At 35.3% G+C, this 26,446-nt stretch overlaps 1 long non-coding RNA gene across 2 annotated transcripts; it reads left to right on the plus strand.

The window, feature by feature from the left end:
• The first annotated feature begins 1,963 nt into the window (after nucleotides 1–1,963).
• LOC148789625 (uncharacterized) lies at nucleotides 1,964–20,984 on the plus strand. Of its 2 annotated transcripts, XR_016079291.1 has the most exons (5): nucleotides 1,964–2,282; nucleotides 7,347–7,458; nucleotides 8,702–8,773; nucleotides 11,618–11,663; nucleotides 20,135–20,984. It is a non-coding gene; the product is annotated as an uncharacterized LOC148789625 (long non-coding RNA). The 2 variants fall into 2 exon arrangements; XR_016079292.1 differs by lacking the exons at nucleotides 11,618–11,663; nucleotides 20,135–20,984 and adding an exon at nucleotides 11,201–11,355 and having other exon boundaries at nucleotides 1,968–2,282.
• The last annotated feature ends 5,462 nt before the right edge of the window (nucleotides 20,985–26,446 follow it).

The raw sequence follows: 26,446 nt of genomic DNA on the forward strand, positions 1-26,446 counted from the left end.
ATACTCGGAGAGATGTGATTGTATCATGCGTGATCTGTGTGAAGAGTTCTTTGTGAGGAACAAAGGGGTAGAACAGGGTGCACTAGGTAGGGGTGCAACTTGGCTGGGCTACCAGGTTGGGTTTTTGTCAAAATTTGAATGAGCTTCGTCTAAAGTATGTAAAATGCCAACTCGAGTTGTGCCCCTATCACTAGGTCCACTGACCTTGCCACGAATAACTTGCAATTACATTCTCACGCCTTTATATAGCAGAGGGATACCGAGTGACCATCTCGACTATTGGGCCATTAGCAAACATGGTCAGATTCACTCCATCTCTTTTTCTCTTTATATGAAACAATTTTTTCTAGCCGGTTGTAGTGGAGATTTGGGATCAATCCCATTGCCACCAGAGTAGGGGTACGAGAGATGGACTACCCCCTCTCGTGTAGGGGTGCAAATGGATTGGATCAATGATTTGATTTGAGATCCGTTCTTATTTGATTGAATTTGACACCCATATTCGGATCTTCAAATTAGATCGGATCAAAATAATATGATTTGATTAGAAATCGGATCAGATTCGGATCACCCCCTATCTGATTCGAGAAGATCCAATCTGATCTATATTATATGTTTATAAATATAATTATATGTATAATACATATATATGTTATTTATTTATTTATAAATTTATTATATTATTTATTTCTTTTATAAAAAATGTATATATATATGATGAAAATAATTAAAAAATATTTGTATTTTTTGTTTTTACTTTATTTAAATTAGTATACTTTATTAATTTTTAAAGAAAACAAGTTGAATCGGATCAGATTTGAAGATCTGACTTACTGATAGGTTTCGAATTCAAATTGAGTCCTATTGATTGGACCGGATCCGACATGAGCAGTGTCGGATTGGATTCGAATATACCCTGATTCAAATCCGATCCGATCTGTTTGCATCCCTACTCTCGTGTAGTCTCATGACTATACAATTGCTGAAACCTCCCCTCAACTGTTTGACCATTGCTGAAACATCCCCTGAACTTTTTGACATAGTTGCATGTAGATCCCTGACAAGAAGCATAAAAATGTCTAAAATACCCATACAATTACTATTGAGGATGGTTTATATAGAAAAACAATACAAACTTATGAACAACAAAAAAGAAGCGAGTTTAAAGTTGCAGCTTTACCTTTGAGGAATTGATATAAAAGACAAATTTGGCAAATAAATCAATTTCAGGAAAGAGATAAGAAGGGTTTGGAATAGAAAATTTGAAAAATAAACATTTTTATGTCTCTTATTAGAGGATCCAAATAGAGGGGGTTTATTTGCAAATGTGTTAAAAAGTTTGAGGGAGGTGATTGCTACTACCAAACTTCAGAGGAGATTTTAGCAATGATCAGAAACTTAAGGGTAACAAGTATCAATATACATGTGATCCAAGGGGCAAAACTCATGGATTGAAACTGTTTTATTTGTCCAACTTGAACCATGCCATAACTAGGAAGGCTATTAGCTTTTGAATAAAGCCATTTGTTATAAATCCTTATATATATTTAGCGTATTAGGGACCTTGAAAATCAATACATATCAAGGTTTTAAAAATCGACATAGAACTGGAACCATTCTAGTCGCCAGTTCGATTCAAATGGATGGCCAAAACTGTTGATCGAGTCGAACAGACCACTGATCAATTCAACAAATTTTGACCAAGGACCAGGTTGTTTGGAGTAAAATGGAACCGGTTGTTTGAACGATTCCCAGGCAATACTATCATATCTACCGAGGAATACGCATTAATATTTTAAACCATAGCAGAGACACCTTTTGAAAATCAGATTAAAATCAATGACTTATTTTGCTTTGTTTTTTGGCCTTTCGCATTAAAATTGATTAAAGCATGGAACCAACTTACATAGCCATCCTCCTCAATCCCACTGAAATCACAGAAACATGGGATTGAGGGTATGCTAAGAAACAAGATTACTGCTTAATTTCTGCACATCTGAGATCAATAACGAGTTCACTTTGGCTCATTCAAGGACGGACGAAAGCATCCGTCCCAAGATTTTTTTTGGGTCAGCTGGATCTATTAATCCACGTCAGAATTGCTTGTCCCAATGCGTTTAAATGACAAACTCCAACTATTTTCAACTTTTACAGTTTACATCTATTTGGGTTTGAGTTTTTTTCCTAAAATCAAAAAGCAGAGAGAAGGAGGCCGAACTTACTCCTCTCCATCACCATTGCAGAGCACATGAAAAGCACAACCATTTCCATAATACGAACCGGTTAGCTTTTATTTTTTATTGTCTATTTTTTCTTTCATTCTGGTCTCTGTTACGCCAATAAACCTTTTCATTTCCGCCAATAACCCCTTTGTTTCTATTATTACTTATTAGAACAAGTTAGCTTTAAGCCTTTAAACAAAAAATCTTCTTTGTTCTGTTGATAACTTCATCAATGTTTAGGTTTAATCTTTAACATGAATTGTTCGTCTGCCGATAACTTCATCTATAACTTACAGAAAACAACTTTGTTTTTAATGCATGAAACTATTTGTTTGTATCTCACCAATACATAAAGAAAAAGACAGAGGGTAATATTTGGCTTGTTAACCTTAGGTTAATGTGTTTCTTTCACATGTAGGGAGTTGTTAACGTATTAGATCTAAAACCATATTTCATCTTTCTTTTTTTTATTTTTTGCTTGATATTACATAGTTTTCAGAATGGTGAGACAGAGTTATTGGCGTAACAGAAATATGGCTTTCAATAACATTTCCATTTTCTTTTTGGGAAAGGAAATAAAAAGGGAAGAAAACAAGTTTTTCATTAAGATTTGGTAGAAAAGGGACAGAACAGAAGAGAAGCAATCATATCATCTTCATATTTTATTTCATTTTATTCTTGAACAATCATAGCACAACTAGAGTCAAATACTAATGCTTCTTGCTGCATGCCTGAGAGCAACCATTGACACAGGCCTCCACTTCTTCGGCACCTGCAAAATATTATCAAGCATCTGAGTGAGAAAATGTAATATATCAAGAGAGAGAGAGAGAGAGATGATATATACCAGGGTTTTGCTCAGTACTGATGTTGGAACACTTAGAATATGCACAACCCGATGTGCAGGGGTAAAGGGGATCATTTCGAGAGGTTGGAATGCAGTGTTTCAAGCAACTGATAGCACATTGTTTGGGGGTGTGTTTGATAATAACACATAAACCAAAGCATGCCGGGTAACATTCTGTGAAAGAGGCCGATACTGTGGTCGCAAGCATGACCAAGGCCAACACCATAAATGCCCTCATACTATTGCCCTTCATCTTCACTCTTAAAAATATTAAACAAAACAAACCCTAAAGCTCTTAGCTGATGAAACTTCTCTGCAACTCTAAACTAACTCTATTCTGCTCTCTTCATCTCTTCAACCAGAACTAGATTTATAGGAAGTTGAACCTGGTTATCCAATGTTCTCATTAATCTACTCATTAATTTCCATGTAAGAGTAAGCTAAACCATTTTTAGAAAGTATAGGTGGTTAGTCTTAATTAAGTATCAACACACTTCACTATGTGCAAGATGTCAAGCTAGCGAAGCATTTGTGTGAGTGAAAAATGAGATAATTTGGCCTCATCACTTGCTTCTTTGTTTGTTTTCTCTCTTTCTTTTGAACCCTGCATTGATAATACCATCTGGTATATTCTCATTTCGGCCCACCTGTATGCTGTATGGAGTTTTATTGACGGTACTGGCAATGCGTCAATGAGTATCAGTAAGTCCATGCATCCAATGCCAGACTCACACAGATGTATATTCACTCTGTTTAAACTTTTGTTTTTCTACTCATTTGAGCCTTAAATTCAGTGTATTGATGTATTTATAGGTTTTAATTAACATAAATCTTCTAATTAATCCATCACTGTATTCATGCATTTATTAAGATATCATAGAATTGCCTTTCTAATGCTCTTTGATTTGGGTCTTTCTGTTTTAAGTTTCAATCTCTTATGCGTCTGATGTGGTTCATGTCAGCCCCTGGTTTTATAGAGAAAAGTACATAGACTGCATCATTTGAAAGCTTTTGCCTGTTCATTGCTCCAAAGTTGTAAATTGACAAATCACTTCTGTCTAAGTTGACAAGCAGTGCCCCTAAATTCTGAAACTACACACATTGATGTAGTGAAATTGTACAATTAGGCTATGTTTGGTTTGAAGGAAAATGCAGGGAAAGGAAGGGAAAGGTAAGGAAACCTTTACAAACCTTGTATAGGTTCCCCTGTCTTTCCCTACCTTTTCCTTCAAACCAAACATAGCCTTAAAAATTCCTAGTTTCACATAGATAGGCCTAGACCGGCTTCTTGGAGGCTAAGGCTGCATTTTACATTCCTTATTTTAAGTGAGTGTCAGGAAAATAATTCTAAGAACACCAAGTTTAAGTCTTAGATAACAATAAATAAGGTTTATAAACATGAAGAACACATACCTTGATAGTTTATATGAAGTATAAACACACACTTAGGAAGCTTTGAAATTGAATGATAGTATAATTAATATATGCATGCAAATCTTTTCATTTTGGTTCTATGGGGCTACACAACCAGCGGGAGAGGGGGTAACCCATCCTCCAAGCCTGTATCCCCGTGGGATGATTTGATCCCAAGTCTCTGCTACAACCAGCAAGAGACCTTATCAATTTAGCCACTTGGCACCTCTGCATCCATATCTTAATTCTTAGAAACCAATATAATTATTATTAAAATAAATATATAAATTTTAGTGATTGATTGTTTTCAAAATTTGTTGATAACCATGCATGAACTAAGAAAAGAAAATTTGTTGATAACCATACATGAACTAAGAAAAGAAAATTTGTTGATAACCATGCATGAACTAAGAAAAGAAAATGTCAAATGTAAGTTATCTAAAACTCACATAATTATGACAATTAAATGGGTGTTTTGTAGTGTGGATGAGAAATTGGTGGGTGTGGACTAGTCCACATCACACCCTGTGGCAGGAACCAATCCACACCACACTACAATCCACAACTGTTTTGAACTATGGACAAACTGTGTGGATTGGATTAGTCTACACCCATAGTGGCGTTTTGTAGGCATGGTGTGGAGGTTCACACCACACTTTTTGATTCCATGTATCTCATATACATTTTGTGAATGATATACGCAGTTAATCATAAATATCTAATTTTTGCATTTTATATGATAAATATATTGAAAAATGCATCAATGAATTAATATTAACCAATAAATATTATTTTTTTTATAAAAACAATAGTTAAAAATTTTAAAATATATTTTAAATATTTAAAAATATTATTTTATTGATAAAAACATTAAAAATTAAAAAATAATGTAAAAAAATTAATATTTTATTGACAAAAATATTAAAATGTGAAACAGACAATAGGGTTTTAGCCTTTCAGGGAGAGTGTGAAGCAGGGGATCAAAAATAGACTATGGACGGGCCCTAACCACAAGTTTTACTGTGGATGAGAAATTGGGGTGTGGACGAGACCGGTCCACCATATAGCGTGAACCAGTTCCATCCACAACTAGCCGAATAGGTGTTCATCCCGTGGACGGGACCGAAAGATGAACACGATGCTGAACACCGCCTAATTGAAGCAAGATCTTAGTGGTGGAGTTGTTGTCTCCTAACCTAGCTAGATACATAGGGTAAATTTCCCTTGTTGCTTTTTTTGAACATAAAATATTATTAGAAAATAAGTTTGAAATTGAATTAATATATATATATATATATACATATATATATATAGATAGATAGATAGAGAGAGAGAGAGAGAGAGAGGTATGAATGTACAATTGACACGAGTGGGAATGGAATAACAAATCAGCCATTCTACATGTGCAAAGACATACTTGCATTGTAGTTGGACTGCAAATAATATAAGATTTGCAATAATGAATCAAGGAAGTATGAAGATCCAAATTGAATTTGATCCAATTGAAAACCCAAATTAGTTAGCAATATTATTATGCATGCATATAAAATAGGGTAAATTTCTGAAACCTCCATTGAAGTTTCTGATCATTTATGGAAGTGTGAAACATGCCCTGAAGTTTAGTAATTGCAATCACCTTCCTTGAATTTTTTGATATAGTTGCAAGTAGATCCTCTTTGGTAAAAGTTCTAAAAAAAGGCATGAAAATGTCTGAAACACTCATGCAGTTATTATTGAGGCTGGTTTCTTTGGAAAAGAAACAAATACAAACTTTATGAACTATAAAACACAAGGAGAATTTAAAGTTGCATCTTTACCTTTGAGTGATTGATAAAGGGCAAATTTGGAAAATAAACATTTTTATCAAACATAACTGCATGGGTATTTTGGACATTTCCATGTCTCTTTTTAACGATTCTACCAGAGGTGGTCTAGTTGCAGCTTTGACAGAAAGTTCAGGTGGACATGTCATATTCATTCCTAATGCATGGAGTACCAAGTGGAATTCTCCACATCCTCACTCCACCACAACACTCTACAATTAAACCACTTTTTCTACGACTTTGCCAAATCAAAACCATTGATGTATTATATTGCTATGGTCTCACCTTGAATTAGATGAGATAACGTCTTAATGGGGAGTCCAGATCACCTACCAACAAAATATGTTCAACACCCTATCAATATGATCTAACATCGTACATCCCATACATGATGAATCCCCAGATCTAACATATGGCGAACCTCAGTTTCATAGTGAAGTGTGCGGCGTCAGATGAATTTTGTAGGGTGTTGGAAAGTGTTTTATTGGCAAAAGATCCAAACTCCTTCATGGGTCAAAACAATGCATCTAATGCTTTGATTCTTGGTTTTATCCCTTCTTTTTCTTTTTCTTTAACACCTAAATTTACTTCAAGTGGAGGGGCAATTTTTAGCCCTTCCTTAAAACCATGTTGTATAAAAAATGAAGTCCAACTTAATTTCAAATTTTTAACCGATCTCTCTCTCTGAAAAAGATAGAAACATCATTCATCTGGAATTTTGTCTGATAGGGAGTTTCAACAAGTGCTTTCAGTTACGTGATCTTTCAAATGGAAAAAAAATGTCACTAATTTGGGTACAGCAGATTCCGACTCAGTAGATTGCAACATCTTGAACCATATTTTTAAGTTAGCATTTCCATTTTCTTTTGGGTAAAGGAAATAAAACAAATTTCTCATTAAGATTTGGTAGAAAAGGGACAAAACAGAAGAGAAGCAACCATATTATCTTCATATTTTATTTTATTTTTGAACAACCATAGATGTTAGAATCAAATACATTAATGCTTCGTGCTGCATGTCTGAGAGCAATCATTGACACAGGCCTCCACTTCTTCTGCACCTGCAAAATATTACCAAGCATCTGAGTGAGAAAATGTTATCGAGAGAGAGAGATGATATATACCAGGGTTTTTCTCAGAAATTCACTCATCAGGTTAAACTTTTTTATTTCCCTATTCATTTGATTCTTACATTCCTTCTTATTGATGTATTTATAAGTTTTAATTAACATCAATCTTCCAATTAATCAATCACTGTATCCATGCATTTATATTAAGTATATCTTCATTTTAGAATTGCCTTTCTAATACTTGGGTCTTTCTGTTTTAAGTTTGGGAAAATTCCCGATCAGTATCTTGTATTTTGGCTTGAGTGGCAATTTAATACCCAAATTTTAAAATGCGACAATCTAGTATTTGAACTTTTAAAATGTGACAATCCAGTGTTCAAACTTTCAAAATATGACAATCTAGTACTTGCTGTTAGGGGTGGCAACTAGCTAAGCTTTTCACGAGCTGCTCGAGCTCGAGTTGGAGCCCAATTCATTGGCTTGATTATTAAACGAGCCGAGCTCGAGTCTACTAGAGCTTGGCTCGTGAGCTGGGTCGAATATATATATATATATATATATAATAAAATTATAGAAAATAATATATATAATAAAATATTATAATTATTAATTATTATAGTTCTTAATTTTTTAAATATCAAATAAAAAATATTTTTATATATAATTTTTTTATTTTTATAAAATATTTTTTCTCAAAATCGAGCTTGAGTCGAGCCCGAGCTTATGAATTTTTGACTCATGTCGAGCTTGAGCCTTGTAGAACAGTCTCGAGCCGAGCTTGAGCCTGGTACTATTTGGCTCGGCTCGGCTCGGCTCGAATCCACCCCTACCTGCCGTTAACCAGTCCGTTAATCAACCGTTAAGTGGCATTTGAAAAATTCAAAATTGCCCTTTGAATGCCATCTAATTCTCTTTATCAACCATCCAAACGTTGACAAAAAACTGAACAATCCCAAATCCTAGCCTCTTCTATTCAAAAAAGTTAGTGACTATATAGAAGAATCTAGAATTTGGAATTTTTCATTTTATTGTCAATGTTTGGATAGTTGATAAAGAGAATTAGATGACATTCTTAGGACATTTTTGACTTTTCAAATATCACTTAGCGGCTGATTAACGGACTAATTAATGGTAGATACTGGATTATCACATTTAGAAAGTTTAGGGACTAAATTGTCACATTTTAAAATTTGGGTACCAAATTGTCATTTGAGCCAACGTACAAGGATATTATGTTATGAATTTATGCAATTAAAATTCCTTTCTAAGGAAATTTTCACCGTTCATCTTCTTTAGTGGTTCACTCTTTTTTTATGTGTTTTTTCAGAGTAAAGCGGAGCTGGTTTTATTCCTCAATCTTGGTGTTTTGGAGGTTGATTTCTTAAGTGAAGTTATTTAAGTGAGCCTTAAAGACTTTAATTAGCTGGTCCTTTTTAGTTTCGATGAGTTGTGGATATTATAAGGTTCTCATGAACAAGGGACTGCAAGGAAGAGAATGTATTGGGGCTAAGTGATGTAACTTGCTGCAAAATTGTCCGTAAATACATGTAAAATAATAACAAATATAAAGTTTTGTATTCTCTTCGATGCTCAGGTCAGTTGCGTAGAGAAAGAGGTGGTCGGGCCGAGCATGTTAAAGTAGCGCTGGGCCGGGCCGAAGAGATAGTGCAGAGAAATTCAAAGAGTGTTCTTCCAAAAAGTCGCTTACCTTGAGCGGGGAATACTTATTTATAGTTGGGTGTCGTGTTCCAGATGGATAGGGCTTTTGGGGTTGTCGGGATGAAGTTGTCCACCAAGGTCTTTGGGAGGTTTCCTCTTCCCCAGTGGAGTCCAATATTTCCTTGTCCGTGCATGGCACTTCTTCTTAATCGTGCTCTTCCGTCACACGTGGTGTTGACGTATCTAGAGAGAGAGGATGACCACGGAATTACCACGTGGCATCTTTGTCCAACTCAACCATGACAGGAACACAATTAACACTTCATAATGGACAGAAACACAATTAACACTTCATAATGGAGAACCGAAATAGAGATATCTAAAGGAGACTTGTTATACTGTTTGATTTGACCAACCACACCAATTCCCATTTTCCCTCAAAAGATCCCCCCAATATCCGAGTTGATCTCACCTCAAGGAATGACAATGTTGGGGTTTTAGCAAATTTTAAATTATGCTTTCTTTGGTGTTTCTGGTTTTGTTGTATTTCATACTAGTGGTAAGGTCTTTTTGTTGCCTTTTTCATCTCTTCACTAGCTTAAAACCTGACGGGGGCAGGTCAAATTGCCATGTCTTAATGACACCGTATATATTTACAAATTTCAATTTAATCCTTCCTATCATCATCATATTGAAATTTCAGGCATTCCTGTGCATCGCATGGGTCTCCACTATAGTAGTAGAATAGTGTATTGACCTTTCCACCAATGTTGCTTTCTGATAAGTTGAGAAACAAGACTGTTATGCATCAATACTTAAAAATGGTTAGACTCTCTTCTAAAAAAAGGTTAGATTTAGAATATCTCCTCTTTTTATATGAAGCAAAAATATAAAATGTTGACCATAAAATGCACATGGCACACTTTCACACGTTCTGGGGGTTTAAGGCTTGTTAGTACCTAAGACAAGAAGAGCTTGATTTACTACCCCATCAGGTGTGGATAGGGATCTACTACGTATACCAACCCTATCCCAACAAGCCACTACAGCACGCTCATTGGGCATGTAAAAAGGTCCACACTCTCTACCTTTTAAGCTTATTAGGTTTAACAGTCTACAGAAACCGACAAATGGGACATTCGTTATAATTTTTTTAATGTATTAGATTTATATGATATGCATCAATACGTTGCAATATTTTGAATCTTGTTTATGGCCTAGCATTTCCATTTTCTTTTGGGAAAGGAAATCAAAAGGGAAGAAAACAAGTTTTTCATTAAAAGGGACAAAACAGAAGAGAACTGATCATATCATCTTCATCTTCATATTTTATTTCATTTCATTTTATTCTTGAACAATCATAGCACAACTAGAGTCAAATACTAATGCTTCTTGCTGCATGTCTGAGAGCAACCATTGACACAGGCCTCCACTTCTTCTGCACCTGCAAAATATTATCAAGCATCTGAGTGAGAAAATGTTATCAAAAGAGAGAGAGATCTTGAGAGAGAGAGAGAGATCATACCAGGGTTTTGCTTAGTACTGATGTTGGAGCAGTTGGAATATGCACAACCCAATGTGCAGGGGTATAGGTGATCATTCGGAGGAGTTGAAATGCATTGTTTCGTGCAAGTTATACCACATTGTATGGGGGTATGTTTGGTAGTAAAACAAGAACTATAGCATTGTGCGTAACATTGTGTGAAAGAAGCAGATGCTGTGGTTGCAAGCAAGGCCAATGCCAACACCATAACCATCACGGGAACTGCCCTCATACCATTACCCTTCATCTTCATTGTCAAAAAATTAAACAAAACAAACCCTAAAGCTATTAGCTGATGAATCTTCTCTGCAACTCTAAACTCTATTCTGCTCTCTTCGTCTCTTCAACCAGAACTAGATTTATAGTAAGTTGAACCTGGCTATCTAATGTGCTCATTAATCTACTCATTAATTTCCAAATATAGCTGCTTAGTCTTAATTAGGTATCAACACACTTCACTATGTGCAAGACGTCAAGCTAGCGAGGCATTTGAGTCGGTGAAAAATGAGATAATTTGGCCTCATCACTTGCTTCTTTGTTTGTTTTCTCTCTTTCTTTCGAACCCTGCATTGATAATACCATCTGGTATATTCTCATTTTGGCCCACCTGTATGCTGTATGGAGGTTTAATGACGGTACTGGCAGTGCATCAATGAGTATCAGTCCATACATCCAATGCCACTGAGACAGAAATTCACTCATCAGGTTAAATTTTTTCTTTTCTCTATTCATTTGATCCTTAGTTTGTGTTTGATTGCAGTGCAAATTCATATATATGCACTAGCACAAATGCATGGGACTGCAAATGTAAAAAAAATGCAAATTCCTGTTTAATTTTGTTTTGGATTTTACTTTATTCTGCTTCATGTCTTAATTTACTTCATTTGTACTGTAATCAAACAATATAATCTAAAATTTGAAACAAGAATAGGTCAGAATTTACACTCAAATCATTTGCATTGTCATGGTTTTGCATCAGTTCAAATTTATTTGTATTGCAACCAAACACAACATTAAATTCCGTGTTATTGTTGTATTTAGGCTGCATTTGGAAATGATGCAAATTGAGCATAAATCTCAGTTCAGGGTAAATTTGCACTCTGCTTCACTTTTGCATGTGCTTAGCATCTATTACAGCTAAAAATCTGTTTGGTAAGAAGGTAAATTTATCAGTTCAAAGCTAACATAATTTTACAGTTTATATGAACCATTTTACACTCTACATATTTGCATTCACACTTATTTGAATTGTTTCCAAACGCAGCCTTATATGTTTTAATTAACATGAATCTTCCAGCTAATCAGTGACTTTATCCATACATTTATTAAGTATATCTTGATTTTATAATTGCCTTTCTAATACTCTTTGATTTGGATCTTTCTGTTTTAAGTTTCAACCTCTTGTGCGTGTGATAGGGTTCATGTCAGCCTCTTTGAGAGGAATAAGAAGAGAGTACTCTTTGGGTTCTAATTCTCTTTATTTATTTATTTTTTTATTTCATTGAGAAATCCAAGCCTGACTAAAGGTTCAAATAAGTATTGGAAATTTAATGAGTATTAGAAAATCAATTTTAAGAGACTTATCCGTATATGCTTTGAACATAAAATAGAGTAGAAAAATTTGAATGAATATGTCAGGAAAATAATTTTAAGAACACCAAATTTAGGTCTTAGATAACAATAAATAAGGTTTATAAACATGAAGACCACATACCTTGATAGTTTATATGAAGTATAAACTACGAAGACACACTTAGGAAGCTTTGAAAATGATTGTATAATTAATATTTATGCATGCAAATCTTTTCCTTTTAGTTCTATGGGGCTACACAACCAGCGGGGGGAGGGGGTAGCCCATCCTCCAAACTTGTATCCCCAACCTTGGTGAAGGTGGGATTTGATCCCAAGTCTCTGCTACAACCAACAAGAGACCTTATCAATTATGCTACTTGGCTCCTTTGCATCCATATCTTAATTCTTTGAAACCAATATAATTATTACTTTTCAGAATGTAAAACTCACATAATTATGACAAATGATGGTTAAAAAAGCTTCATCCCATAAATGATGATGTCTTCATTGGGAGATGTTCTCAATACGTGGTGGGGATGTGCTGTGGGACGTTGTGAGGGGCTGATTTGAACTCCAATGACAGAAAGTTCAGGGGAGGTAATTACAGTTAGCAAACTTTTGGAGAGGTTTCAGCAACAACCAGAAACTTCAGGGTAGGTTTTAGCAATTTACCCTATAAAATATGACTATAAGTTTATTATTTTTTATTAATGTAGATGATTTGAGTATTTTGTTTATAACTAAAACCCAAAATTCCCTACCTTTTGTTTCAAATCAAAACAGCCTAAAAGGTTGTAATTTAAATATAACCAATTCATTTATAGTGAACTGAAGATGTTTCCAATCAACAATGGTTCAAATCCAATTGCTATTTAGATCATACTAATTGGGTCAAGTTTCATAGATACATGGCTAAAATATTCAAATAGAATATCTGAATACATATTGGGTTGGTTAATATACTTGTAATATTTTATAGCGTGGAAGTGGGGATGAGTCCCGATCTTTTCTACAAACAATAAATTGACTTATTTTTGTTTCAAATTTTAGTTTATTTTGTTTGATTGCATTAATTAAGGCAAGAAGCATAATAAATTAAAATCCAAAACAAAATTAAACAAGAATTTGCATTTTTTATATTTGCACTCCCATGCATTTGTACTAGTGCCAACAAATTTGCATTGCAATCAAACACAACCATATATGTTACATTCATGGGGAAATGTTCTTACTTACTGTTAGAAAATAAAAATCTACAATGCAAATGCACATTTCTGCCAATGACCAATCCTTTTTCATGGTGGATGTTAAACTTAAAGCCGATTCATCACATATTGTAGAAGTAAATAATTTCAAAAATATAGAAAACACTGTCTTGTTATGTATCCACCATAGAATTTTCCTTACTATCAATAAAATCCACCTATTTATCTCGCCATATTGGGAGTAATCTATACTTAGAAAAATTTTGCACACAAATAATTTTGCAAAATACTTGTATTCCATTGATAAAACACTTCGAGTACATAGTAAAAAAAAAGGAGAAAAAGATTACAACTGTTTAGTCGAGCTCGGAGGCTCGGGACATCAAGTATTTACAAAGGGGGGTCTCCAAGAAAAGAGGTATCAGTCAGTTCGGGGATCCTCATCCCCAACAGAGGTGTTGGCGGGCGGATCTATCTCCATGTGGTCCCCGGCGGCATCATCTCCCTCTCCCTCTCCCATTGTCTCATCGTCGAGAAGGTTGTCGTCGCTCTCCTCCTCGGAGTTCGGGTCCTTTACGGCTTCTACAACCATCTCCTTGGTGATCTTAAACATTGTGATGGAACTGAGGTCGAGGTGGGGAAATTCACACCAGGTCAACCACTTACTGAGCTTAAATCCCTTGTGGTAGCCCACTGTCTCGACCTCAACCAACTTCTCGTGATATTCCACCGAAGACTTATATTCCTCGATAGCCTTGGCCTTGGCTTCCTCCATCGCTTGGAGCAGAATTTCAGCTCGCTCCTTCACCAGTGCCTCGAGGTTCTCATTCTCTCTCTCTTCATAGCCACCTCACGCTCCTCAAGCTTCTTCTTCTTTGCTTCGAGCTCCTTCTTCTCCGCCATTAACAGTCAATAGCTCTTTCTTGGCTCACGCGTCGTTCTTTAGCTGGTTAATCTCGCTATGAGCTAAGTTGAGCTCGGAGTGGGCACTTCAGGAGGACTGCTCGGTTTCGAGAGCTCACTTCAAGTTCATCTCAGACCGGTAGGCCAGGGCATGGATCGAGGAGTTCACCTGCCAAAAGAAAAAAAACAAGTATAAGTATGAAGAAAATCTAAGTATAAAGCAGCCCAACGAGTGGCCGCTCTGGCCCCGAGCTGAGTGGCCGGTAAGTCAGCCCAACGAGTGATCTCCTTGGCGAACACTGCATCCTTGCTTTTGAGGAGGCCGAACTTCGGAGTCAAAATGCTCCGAGTAGAAGTATCGCTACTCGACGGACTGGTGGTCGCCTGCACGGGCTGAGGCTCAAAAGACGTGGTCTCCTCGGGCACGCGAGGCGGAGTAGTCTTGCCTTGGTCCTCCTTAACCAAGTCGATCATGGGAGGCTGTTAGGCGACTGGTGGGTGCTTGGGGATGGAGGCGCTGACGTTGGAGTTGGTGGTCTCGGTATGGAGGCGAGCCTTCTTGGAGGCGCTCTTTTTCTTCTTCCCCTTTTGCATGCTCTCGAAGAGCTCGTTGGCGGGGATGCCATCCATGGCAACTGTAACAAATGACGAACCGAGTTAGATGCAACATCAAAGTAAAACAAACAAAGAAAAAAAATACAACAGTTGGCGACCTACCTGGAGGACTTAGACCGGCTTATACAAGCTTCTCTTCGGTCACGAAGTTTTTGAACTTCAGGCCGAGCTTTGCCCTAGATCAAACCTCCTCCCGTGTCTTTGGGCCCAATTTGACGCTGGAGTCCTAGATGGCTGCTCTCCCGTTAGTCAGGAAGGGCCACGCCTTGGTGTTATGGACCATGAAGTAGCGTCTCTTCTAGGTCGGGACTTTGTTTGGAAGCTCGTGCAACAGCTTGTACCCGGGGCGAGGAGACATATAATAACTTCGCATGTGCTCTAGTAGAACACAAGCCGAGTTCTTCTTGATGGAAAGGATCGAAGAGAAGATGTCGAGGTTTAAAGGTTGGTTGTAATCGTGGAAAAGGGAAATGGTACCTATGATGTTACAAATGGAGTTCGGATATAGTTGGTCTATGTCAATGTCAAAGAACTTAATGACTTCGACTTTGAAAGGGTGGAGTGGAAGACTCGGCCTGACTACGAGCTTCTCCTAGAAGAGCACGATCGCGTGAGCAACGCCCAGGCAACCTTCCAGCTAGGAGCTTCCAGATTGCGCATCATCAGTATATAAAATATGAATAATTATTAATTATTGAAAATATAAAACAATTGTATGCTCTTATGTATTTCTATTAGGGTCATTTACTAGAACACACTTTATAGTTTTACATATTTACTTAAAGCTACCTTATTGCTTTCATTTTACTAAAATATCCCATATATTTTACAACTTATTTACTTAATCAACCTTTCATTAAGGAGTGTTTGTTTTTCCATTAGGCCCATGATTTTTTATTCCAAAAATACCCTTAACACCTTTTTTTGCATAGAAAACAAAATTGACCAAATATAACCAATAGAGTGGTTGCCCATGTCTTATTAAGGGAAAAAATGGTATTTTATCTTTATTTTCTTTTGATTAAATTTATTTTAATGAACATTAGGGTCAACACTGTCATTTTCCACTATCATCTAATGGACGATTGATTAAATCCATTGAAAATTATAAGTGGTGTTTAGTAAAATACTAACTATAAGGTAGATTTAGTTAATCCATGAAGCTATAAAGGGTATTTTAGTAAATGACCATTTCTATTATTTAGCTTTTGCTTAATAAATCCCGTGCATCGCTCGGGCCCCCGCTAGTCAAAGAATAAAAGCATGTTGTTGGTGGTGGTGATGGCTTGATGGGTTTTTCATTTTTGCAATTTGGTGATCAAATGGGCAAATTAAATAGAATCATTCTCTGGTGCTCTAAGCATTAATCAGTATCAAATCCTCAAATCTTCAAGTTCTCAGACAAAGGGAGAAGTAACGGCCGATGGAGGAAGAAAATAGCGGCCAATGCTTTCTCACTGTTAGGGTTTTGGGTTGAAGAATGACGTGGGTAATTTTGGTATATTGCAAAATGGATCGAATATAATGAAGGGTAAAATAATAAATTAACAATGCTTGTTAGTCAAGTTACCGTTATCTGATTGACATGGTGAGTTTTGGACGTTTTGAAAAGTTATGGTGAGCTTAAGAGAATTCATAAAAAGTGATGGTGGGTTTTGAACAATTTCCCAAATCTAAAACTCACATAATTATGACAAATGATGATGCCATAATTTGTTGATAACCATCCATATCACATAATTAGGTTAAAAAAGCTGCAACCCAGAAATAATGATGTCATCATTGGGAGATATTCTGAATACATGGCTGGGATGTGCCGTGGGATGTTGTGGGGGTCTGATTTGAACTCCTATGACAGAAAGTTCGGGGAAGGTGATTACAGTTACCAAACTTCAGGGGAGGTTTCAGCAACAACCAGAAACTTCAGGGTAAGTTTTAGCAATTTACCCTATAAAATATGACTAAGTTTATTATCTTTTATTAATGTAGATGATTTGAATATTTTGTTTATAACTAAAACCCAAAATTCCCTACCTTTTGTTTCAAATCAAAACAGCCTAAAAGGTTGTAATTTAAATATAATCAATTCATTTATAGTGAACTGAAGATGTTTCCAATCAACAATGGTTCAAATCCAGTTGCTATTTAGATCATACTAAGTGGGTCAGGTTTAATAGATGCATGGCTAAAATATTCAAATAGAATAGCTGAATACATATTGGGTTGGTTACTATACTTCTAATATTTTATAGCGTGGAAGTGGGGATGAGTGCCGATCAGATCTACAAACAATAAATTCTGAATTATTTTTGTTTCAAATTTTAGTTTATTTTGTTTGATTCATTACAAATGAAGTAAATTAAGGCATGAAGCATAATAAAGTAAATTCAAAACAAAATTAAACAAGAATTTGCATTTTTTATATTTGCACTCCCATACATTTGTACTAGTGCCAATAAATTTGCATTGCAACCAAACACAGCCATATATGTTACATTCATGGGGAAATTTTCTTACGTATTGTTAGAAAATAAAAATCTATTCAACGACCTCATCTAACAGCTTAAGCTTTTAGGTTGAAAGGTTTCTTAACATGTATGTGCCAATGGATGCCTTGCTGTCAGTGGACAATGTAAATGCACATTTACATTGAGTTTAATGGGTGGAGTTATTGCTCTTGTGTTCTGCCAATGACCAATTCATTGAGTTTACTTTGACTCATTTTAAATGGAAGGAAATGATCCTTTTTCATGGTGGATGTTAAACTTACAGCCGATTCATCCCATATTCATTAATAATAATTTTAAAATCTTAATCTATATTTAAATCTATATTCATTTCATGGTGGGTGCTGGTTTTATCCCTTCTTTTTCTTTTTTTTTTTAACACCTAAATTTACTTCAAGTGGAGGGGCAATTTTTAGCCCTTCCATAAAACCATCTTGTATAAAAAATGAAGTCCAACTTTTTTATCCTATGACATCTCTCTCCTTCTCTCTTTGAAAAAGATAGAAACATCATTCATCTGGCATTTTGTCTGATAGGGCTTTTCAAAAAGTGCTTTCACTTGCGTGATCTTTTAAATGGAAAAAAAAATGTCACTAATTTTAGTGCAGCAGATTCCAACTCAGTACATTGCAATATCTTGAACCATGCATGTTTTTAAGTTAGCATTTCCATTTTCTTTTGGTAAAGGAAACAAAACAAATTTCTCATTAAGACTTGGTGGAAAAGGGACAGAACAGAAGAGAAGCAATCATATCATCTTCATATTTTATTTCATTTTATTCTTGAACAATCATAGCACAACTAGAGTCAAATACTAATGCTTCTTGCTGCATGTCTGAGAGCAACCATTGACACAGGCCTCCACTTCTTCGGCACCTGCAAAATATTATCAAGCATCTGAGTGAGAAAATGTTATATATCAAGAGAGAGAGAGAGAGATGATATATACCAGGGTTTTGCTCAGTACTGATGTTGGAACACTTAGAATATGCACAACCCGATGTGCAGGGGTAAAGGGGATCATTTCGAGAGGTTGGAATGCAGTGTTTCAAGCAACTGATAGCACATTGTTTGGGGGTGTGTTTGATAATAACACATAAACCAAAGCATGCCGGATAACATTCTGTGAAAGAGGCCGATACTGTGGTCGCAAGCATGACCAAGGCCAACACCATAAATGCCCTCATACTATTGCCCTTCATCTTCACTCTTAAAAATATTAAACAAAACAAACCCTAAAGCTCTTAGCTGATGAAACTTCTCTGCAACTCTAAACTAACTCTATTCTGCTCTCTTCATCTCTTCAACCAGAACTAGATTTATAGGAAGTTGAACCTGGTTATCCAGTGTTCTCATTAATCTACTCATTAATCTCCATGTAAGAGTAAGCTAAACCATTTTTAGAAAGTATAGGTGGTTAGTCTTAATTAAGTATCAACACACTTCACTATGTGCAAGATGTCAAGCTAGCGAAGCATTTGTGTCAGTGAAAAATGAGATAATTTGGCCTCACTTGCTTCTTTGTTTCTTTTCTCTCTTTTCTTTTGAACCCTGCATTGATAATACCATCTAGAATATTCTCATTCTGGCCCACCTGTATGCTGTATGGAGGTTTATTGATGGTACTGGAAATGCAGCAATGAGTATCAGTAAGTCCATGCATGCATCCAATGCTAGACTCACACAGATGTATATTTACTCTGTTTAAACGTTTTTTTTTTTTCCTACTCATTTGAGCCTTAAATTCAGTATTAATGATGTCCAAGAGGTCAAGTGAAGCATTTGTGCCAGTGAAAAATGAGATAATGGATGCAGGGTAAAACAATATGAAATTTGGCCTCATTTGTTTCTTTACTCTCTATTCTTTAGACCACCATTGATACTATTATCTGGTATATTCTCATTTTGGCCCAAATGTATGGAGGTTTATTGATGGTACTGGCAGTGCATCAATGAGTATCAGTCCATGCATCCAATGTCACTAAGACAGATATTCACTCAGTTTAAACTTTTTCTTTTTCTACTCATTTGATCCATAAGTCTGTGTTTGGTTGCTGTGCAAATTTATTTGCACTAGTACAAATGCATGGGACTGCAAATTAAAAAAAAAATGCAAATTCTTGTTATAATTTATTTTGGATTTTACTTTATTCTGCTTCATGTCTTAATTTACTTCATTTATACTGCAATCAAACAAAATGATCTAAAATTTAAAACAAAAATAGGTCAGAATTTACACTTAAATCATTTGCACTGTCATAGTTTTGCATCAGTTCAGACTTATTTGCATTGCAACCAAACACAGCATTAAATTCCGTGTTATTGATGTATTATAAGTTTTAATTAACATGAACCTTTCAGTTACTCAATCACTGTATCCATGCATTTATTAAGTATATCTTGATTTTAGAATTGCCTTTCTAATAGTCGTTGATTTGGATCTTTCTGTTTTAAGTTTCAACCTCTTTGCGTTTGATAGGGTTCATTTTGGCCCCTGGTTTTATACAGAAAACTACATAGACTGTATCATTTAAAAGCTTTTGCTTGCTCACTACTCCTCCAAAGTTGCAAATTGACACATCACTGCTGTCTTTTACCAATTTCTGGCGATTAGATCAAGTTGACAAGTAGTGTCCCTATATTATGAAATTGAACACATTGATGTTATGAATTTGTGCAATTAAAATTCCTTTCTAAGGAAATTTTCACCATTCATCTTCTTAGTGGTTCAGTTTTTATTTGATGTGTTTTTTCAGAGTAAAGCGGATATGATTTTATTCCTGAATCTTGGTGTTTTGGAGGTTGATCGCATTAGTGAAATTATTCAAGTGAGCCTTAAAGACCTTTAATTTGGTGATCCTTTTTAGTTTCAATGAGTTGTGGAAATTACAAGGTTTTTATTGTTGGATTTTAATCTCATAAGAGATTAAATCCAATGGGTTTGATTGGTTAGTTACATGAGAAGTTGTACCTGCACACTTGATTGAAAAATTAACTTCTCTCTTACAAAATCCAGTTTTGAACTTATCCCACATTGGAAAATTATAAGCTTTGCTTTCAGTGTTTTAATAGGAGCTGATTTACACTCCTTAGAAATAGTAGAGGAGAGTATGGGGGTTTGATACCACGCAACGCGCGTGCATGCGTGTGTATGTTGCAATGAGGTGCTTTAGAGACGTATTTTGCTCGCGAAGGGCGGCTTTGGTTTTGGTGCGATGCTGACCATTGATGCCAGACTTCAAAAACTATTTAAGGAGCATGACTCGTATTTCAAAAACACACATTTTCGAAATTCACTTTCTCTCTCTCTCTCTATCTTAGTCCGGTCTGCTATAGTATCACAGAAGGTTTCTTTGGAGATTCTTCAACTTTGTTGGTTGCAGATTCTCGCTCAAGGCTCTGTTGTATTCTGGGAACAAATTTGCATCTAACCCAACAGCAAACTCAGTGAAACTGAGTGGGGGCAAATAACGTTCTAAAGACAGTGTCTTTAGACGCGCCTCAGAGCTTCTCCTCTAAAATTATAATGACCTCATTTTCCAACACTCATGAACAAGGGACTGCAAAGAAAAGAATGTATTGGGGCTAAGTGATGTAATTTGCTGCAATATTGTCCGTAAATACATGCAAAATAATACAAAATACAAGGTTTTGTTTTCTAAATATTTGTATTTGTACTATTTCCAAATTGATCCTTATAGTATTTTTATATTCTGTTGTTGTTAGTTAAGGCTAACAATCTTATTGGTGTATCTGTAATCCTGTGTTTCCTCTTAAATATCAATAAAATTCTTTGAGTTATATTTATTTGGGAAAATTCTACTTTAGTACCCTAAACTTTGGGGGTAGTGTCAAGTTAGTACCCAAACTTTTAAACGTGTCACTACAGTACCTAAACTTTCAAAAAGTGTTAAGTTGGTCTCTGCCATTAACCGACCGTCATTTATCTGTTGCAAATGTCAAAATTACCCTTCAAAGGAAGACACTGTTCATTGTTTTCTACGTTGAGACTTAACCGGTTATCTTCAAAGAAAATGAGAGAAAAAAACAAATGAAATATGGTAGAGGGAACCAACAAATGAAAGCAAAGAAATAAATAGACAAGAATGTGTTTCAGATCTTAAGGTAGAAGATAATGGATTCATTAGTCTAGAATCTCAAACACCTCAAGCGGTTCAGTTTCAAGGTAGAAGACAATGAACAGTGTCTTCTTTTTGAAGGATATTTTTGACATTTTCAACAGATAACTGACGATCGATTAATGACAGAGACCATTTTGACACTTTTTAAAGTTTAGGTACTGCAATGACACATATGAAAGTTTAAGTACCCCCAAAGTTTAGGGTACTAAAGTGAAATTTTCCCCATTTATTTCACTTTTTGGTTTTTTTCGCATGCATGGGTTTCTTTGTTTTCTTTTTCTTTTCATTGGTCTTGGATAATACTTTAATGAATATCACGTATATACTAAGAGTTTGGTCCTAATCATCTTTAGTATACAATTAGCACTTCATAATGGAGAACCCAAGTAGAGATATCTAAAGGAGACCTATTATATTGCTTGATTTGACCAATCTCAACAATTCCCATTTTCCCTTAAAAGATCCATTCAATATCCTTTTACTAATTTTATTTAAGGAAAAAGAGTTGGTCTCACCTCATGGAATGAAATTGTTGGGGTTTTAGAAATTTTTAAATTATGCTTTCTTTGCTATTTCTGGTTTTGTTGTATTTCTTAGAAGTGATAAGGTCTTTTTGTTGCCTTTCTCATCTCTTAATGACATCATGTTTACATTTTAATTTAATGCTTCCTATCATCATATTGAAATTTCACGTATTCCTATGCATCGCATGAGTCTCCACTATAGTATTAGAATAGTCTACTACGTATACCAACCCTATTCCAACAAGCCACCCTCACATTGGGAACATCTCCTTTTATCATTCATGGGAGATGTTCCCATTGTACGGTTGCATTAATGGCTGGGTTGGGACGTTGTTGACACCCTGTGTTGTGTGTTGGTAGCTGAACCGAACTCTTGAGGTGTATGCTTCTATAAGCATAGCATCTTATGGGTAGCATATCCGGTTTAAGACCTGACACCTTGGAACATCATATGTGTTATATGATATGCATCAATATATTTTAAACCTTGTTTATGACCTAGCATTTCCATTTCTTTTGGGAAAGGAAATAAATGAGAAAAAAACAAGTTTTTCATTAAGATTTAGTAGCTAAAGGGACAAAACAGAAGAGAACTGATCATATCATCTTCATATTTTATTTCATTTTATTCTTGAACAATCATAGCACAACTAGAGTCAATCACTAATGCTTCTTGCTGCATGTCTGAGAGCAACTATTGACACAGGTCTCCACTTCTTCTGCAGCTGCAAAATATTATCAAACATCTGAGTGAGAAAATGTTATAGATAGATAGATAGACAGATAGATAGAGAGAGAGAGAATTCATACCAGGGTTTTGCTCAGTACTGATGTTAGAGCACTTGGAATATGCACAACCCGATGTGCAGGGGTAAAGGAGATCATTCGGAGGAGTTGCAATGCATTGTTTCAAGCAACTTATACCACAAGCTATGGGGGTATGTTTGGTAGTAACACAGGAACCAAAGCATTGTGCGTAACATTGTGTGAAAGAGGCAGATACAGTGGTTGCAAGCATGGACAAGGCCAACACCATAACCATCACCATAACTGCCCTCATACCATTACCCTTCATCTTCATTCTTAAAAATATTAAACGAAACAAACTAGCTAGCTGATGAAACTTTTCTGCAACTCTAAATTAACTCTGTTCTGCTCTCTTCATCTCTTCAACCAGACATAGATTTATAGGAAGTTGAACCTGACTATCCAATGTGCTCATTAATATACTCATTAATTTCTGGTCACTGGATGTAAGAGTGAGATGAACCATTTTTAGAAAATAGAGCTGCTTAGTCTTAATTAAGTGTCAGCATCTTTTGTTATGTGTAAGAGTAAGATGAACCAAATGATAATATACTATCAACCTCCAAATCCAGAGGTCAAAAGGATCAGTTGCCAAAAGGATTATGTTTTCTCAAGGCTATATCAAGTATAGAAGTTCCAAGTATTGATACGTATGGAGGTGTAAGTACAGCATTAGCAATGTATCCATGAGATTTCAGCCATTTTGCTAGATATATAGATATTGGTGCAGTTTAAATAAGTTAAATAAAAAGAAAAAAAAAAAGATGGAAAACGTTAATTGTTGGAATTAAAAACTATTGAGATATATTAGCTTCCTAAGTTTATTCATGTATATCTTAGTTTTTCACCATTTTGCCGCATACTGTTAAAATACGTGTTTCTTATATATTTAGGGCCCATTTGGGAGCACTTATATGTTGCTAGATCTGCTTCCGAGAAGCTACTTAAATGGCCTCACCGAAAAGTCGATATTTTTAGGATTTCTGGAGTCTTCACCAAACATGGCTTAAAGCTTTCAGCGTTTATTGATGTATTTATGGGTTTTAATACAAGTCTTCTGGTTCATCCATGTGCATCCTAATCACTATATCTATACATTTATTAAGTGTATCTTTAATTATATGCAAGTATTTAAACTCTTTGTTTTACCATTGCCTTGGATCTTGCTTTCAGCAGGTTTTAAGTTTTCAAATTCTTGCATGGAATGTGTAGTTCATGTCCACCTGTGGGTTTATAGTAGGGGACCTATTGGTGCAACTTTTGCGGGTTAGGGTTAGAATTTTGTCTAAATTTCATTGGATTCAACCTGAAACCCGAGCCCGGAATAATATAAACTGTTAACTCGGGCCAACCCGACTTGAACCCTATTTTATAGACAATTACTATAAACAGCATTCGTTAAAAGATTTTGCCTGGTCACTGCTACTATGTTCGATTCCATTTATGGTTTTTTTTTCCAATTACGTCAAAGAGTTAACAACTAGTGCCCTCAAATTATGAAACTACACATTTTGATTTAATGAGTTTCTTCAATTAAAAACTTTCTAAAGATAGTTTCACTATACATCTTCTTCACTCATCAGTTCTTGTGGGTGGGTTTTTGAGAGAAAAGCAAGAAGGTCTATAAAAGTTTTATTCTTTTATTTCTTTTAACTAGAGAACGATAGAGATTGAGGGAGGAAGAGATATTGACCGAGAGGGAGAGTAAGGGAGAAGAAAGAGAAAGATTGAGGGAGAACAATAGAGAGAGAGATTTTGATTTGGCTACAGAGCGAAGCTGAGAGAGTGAAAGAGACAGATGGAGTGGGAGATTGAGAGATGACTGTGAAAGTGAGAGAGGAGGGTGATTGAGAGATAGAAGGAGTGAAGGAGAAACCGAAAAGTCTCCAGATGACTGTGAGAGATAGAGAGGAGGGCAATTGAGGGATTTTTGGTATAGGTTTTTTGTTGTGTCCAACATGGACTAAGAGTCCCATGTTGATAACAACCACATAAGCCTCCAATGACATGGTGGGGTTTTTTTTTATAATTTGAAATGTAGAGCCGGTTGTCAGAGTTTTGTTGGTTTCTGGACCAACCTGCAACTTAATTTTAAATGTACAACCGACTTTAACTGTTCATTGTCTTCTACCCATTATATACCATTGAAGGGTTCGGGTTTGGTGTTTAATGCACGTTGGGTGTGATCCGACTCATTAGATCCAAAACGTTAGTGGTGACTCCGGATCTAACCATTCGCTTGCAATATACATAATTTTAAGTAAAAGGGCCAACCCAATATAAAATAATTCGAAATATTGTCTCATTTGGCATATTTTTTACTGTTATAAGGCTAAGAATTAGAGTTCAAAACTCCAAATATATATGTTATAACTTATTATATAAGGTGAAAATAAAGTGCCATGTAGTGGCTAAAAGGATTCGAACACACATCTCACAGTAAGAGGAAACCACCATCAAACCATATGGCCTATTATATCAATTCGTTTTGTTTAAGACGTGTAACAAATATAAGATAATAAGACCTTTGCCCTACTTCTTTCATGAATTACAAATTAAAATGTTCTTATTCCAAATAGGCCATTACCATGTTCACTTGGTGAATTTTCAGGTTAAACGTGTAAGTAATTGTAGGGAAATTATTGGAGAGAAGATGGTAAGAAAACTGGTAAGAATCTGGTATGTTGTTGTGGGGCTCAGGCGTGCAATGGGTCGGGCGTGCATGCGCGCGCGAGCGGTAGCTGCGTGCGTGCGCGCACGGCTTGCTGCGTGTGTGCGCGTACGACTTGCTGCATGAACTGCCACATGTGGGTGTGTTCCCTTTTTGTTTGCCTATGGTATCATTTGACTCAAACCACTAACCCACCATCTAAAAAGAAAAATTGTTTGATTTCTAGGTTGACATTAAATTTTGTATTACATTTCCATCATTGATAAAATTATTTCTTATGCATAAACTTATCTTTGTTCAATATAATGAATGCACAATATTATAGATGTACCCAATATTTTATTTTTTATAAATATAACATTAGATATATGCCCAAAATTTTCTCTATCTTTTTTTTTTTGTTTTTGTGATTCTTTGTATTTTCTATTATTAAAAAATTTATTATTTGACTATGAAATCATTTCATTTCTAGGTAGATTTTGAATTTGACATTCCATTTTCATCATTAATAAAAATACTTCTTACATTTCATAGTTATTTATTTTAATTTTTTATTATTTAATTATGACATTATTTATTAATGCATTTGACCCTAAATGGTTGAATTGCTTACCCACCACTAGGAGGGAAGAAAATTGTTTTTGTTTTCAAATTACTTTTCAAAATATTTATTTTTATACTATTAAAATTAATATTGTTGATTTAATTACAATAATTTAATGATGAAAAAAATATATCTTGAATATGAGATTTAATGAGAGAGAATAAGAAAATATTTTTATTTCCAATTGGTTTTAAATTTTACATCCCATTTCCATCATTAATAAAAACATTTTTATCTATCATACTTATTATTGCTTAATATGTATGTTAAAAATGTTCCCAATTTTCTTAATTTCTATTTTTTTTTATTTTATCTATTTT

Source organism: Nelumbo nucifera, chromosome 8, assembly GCF_055504915.1.
Source record: "Nelumbo nucifera cultivar China Antique chromosome 8, China Antique-T2T, whole genome shotgun sequence".
Lineage (NCBI taxonomy): Eukaryota > Viridiplantae > Streptophyta > Magnoliopsida > Proteales > Nelumbonaceae > Nelumbo > Nelumbo nucifera.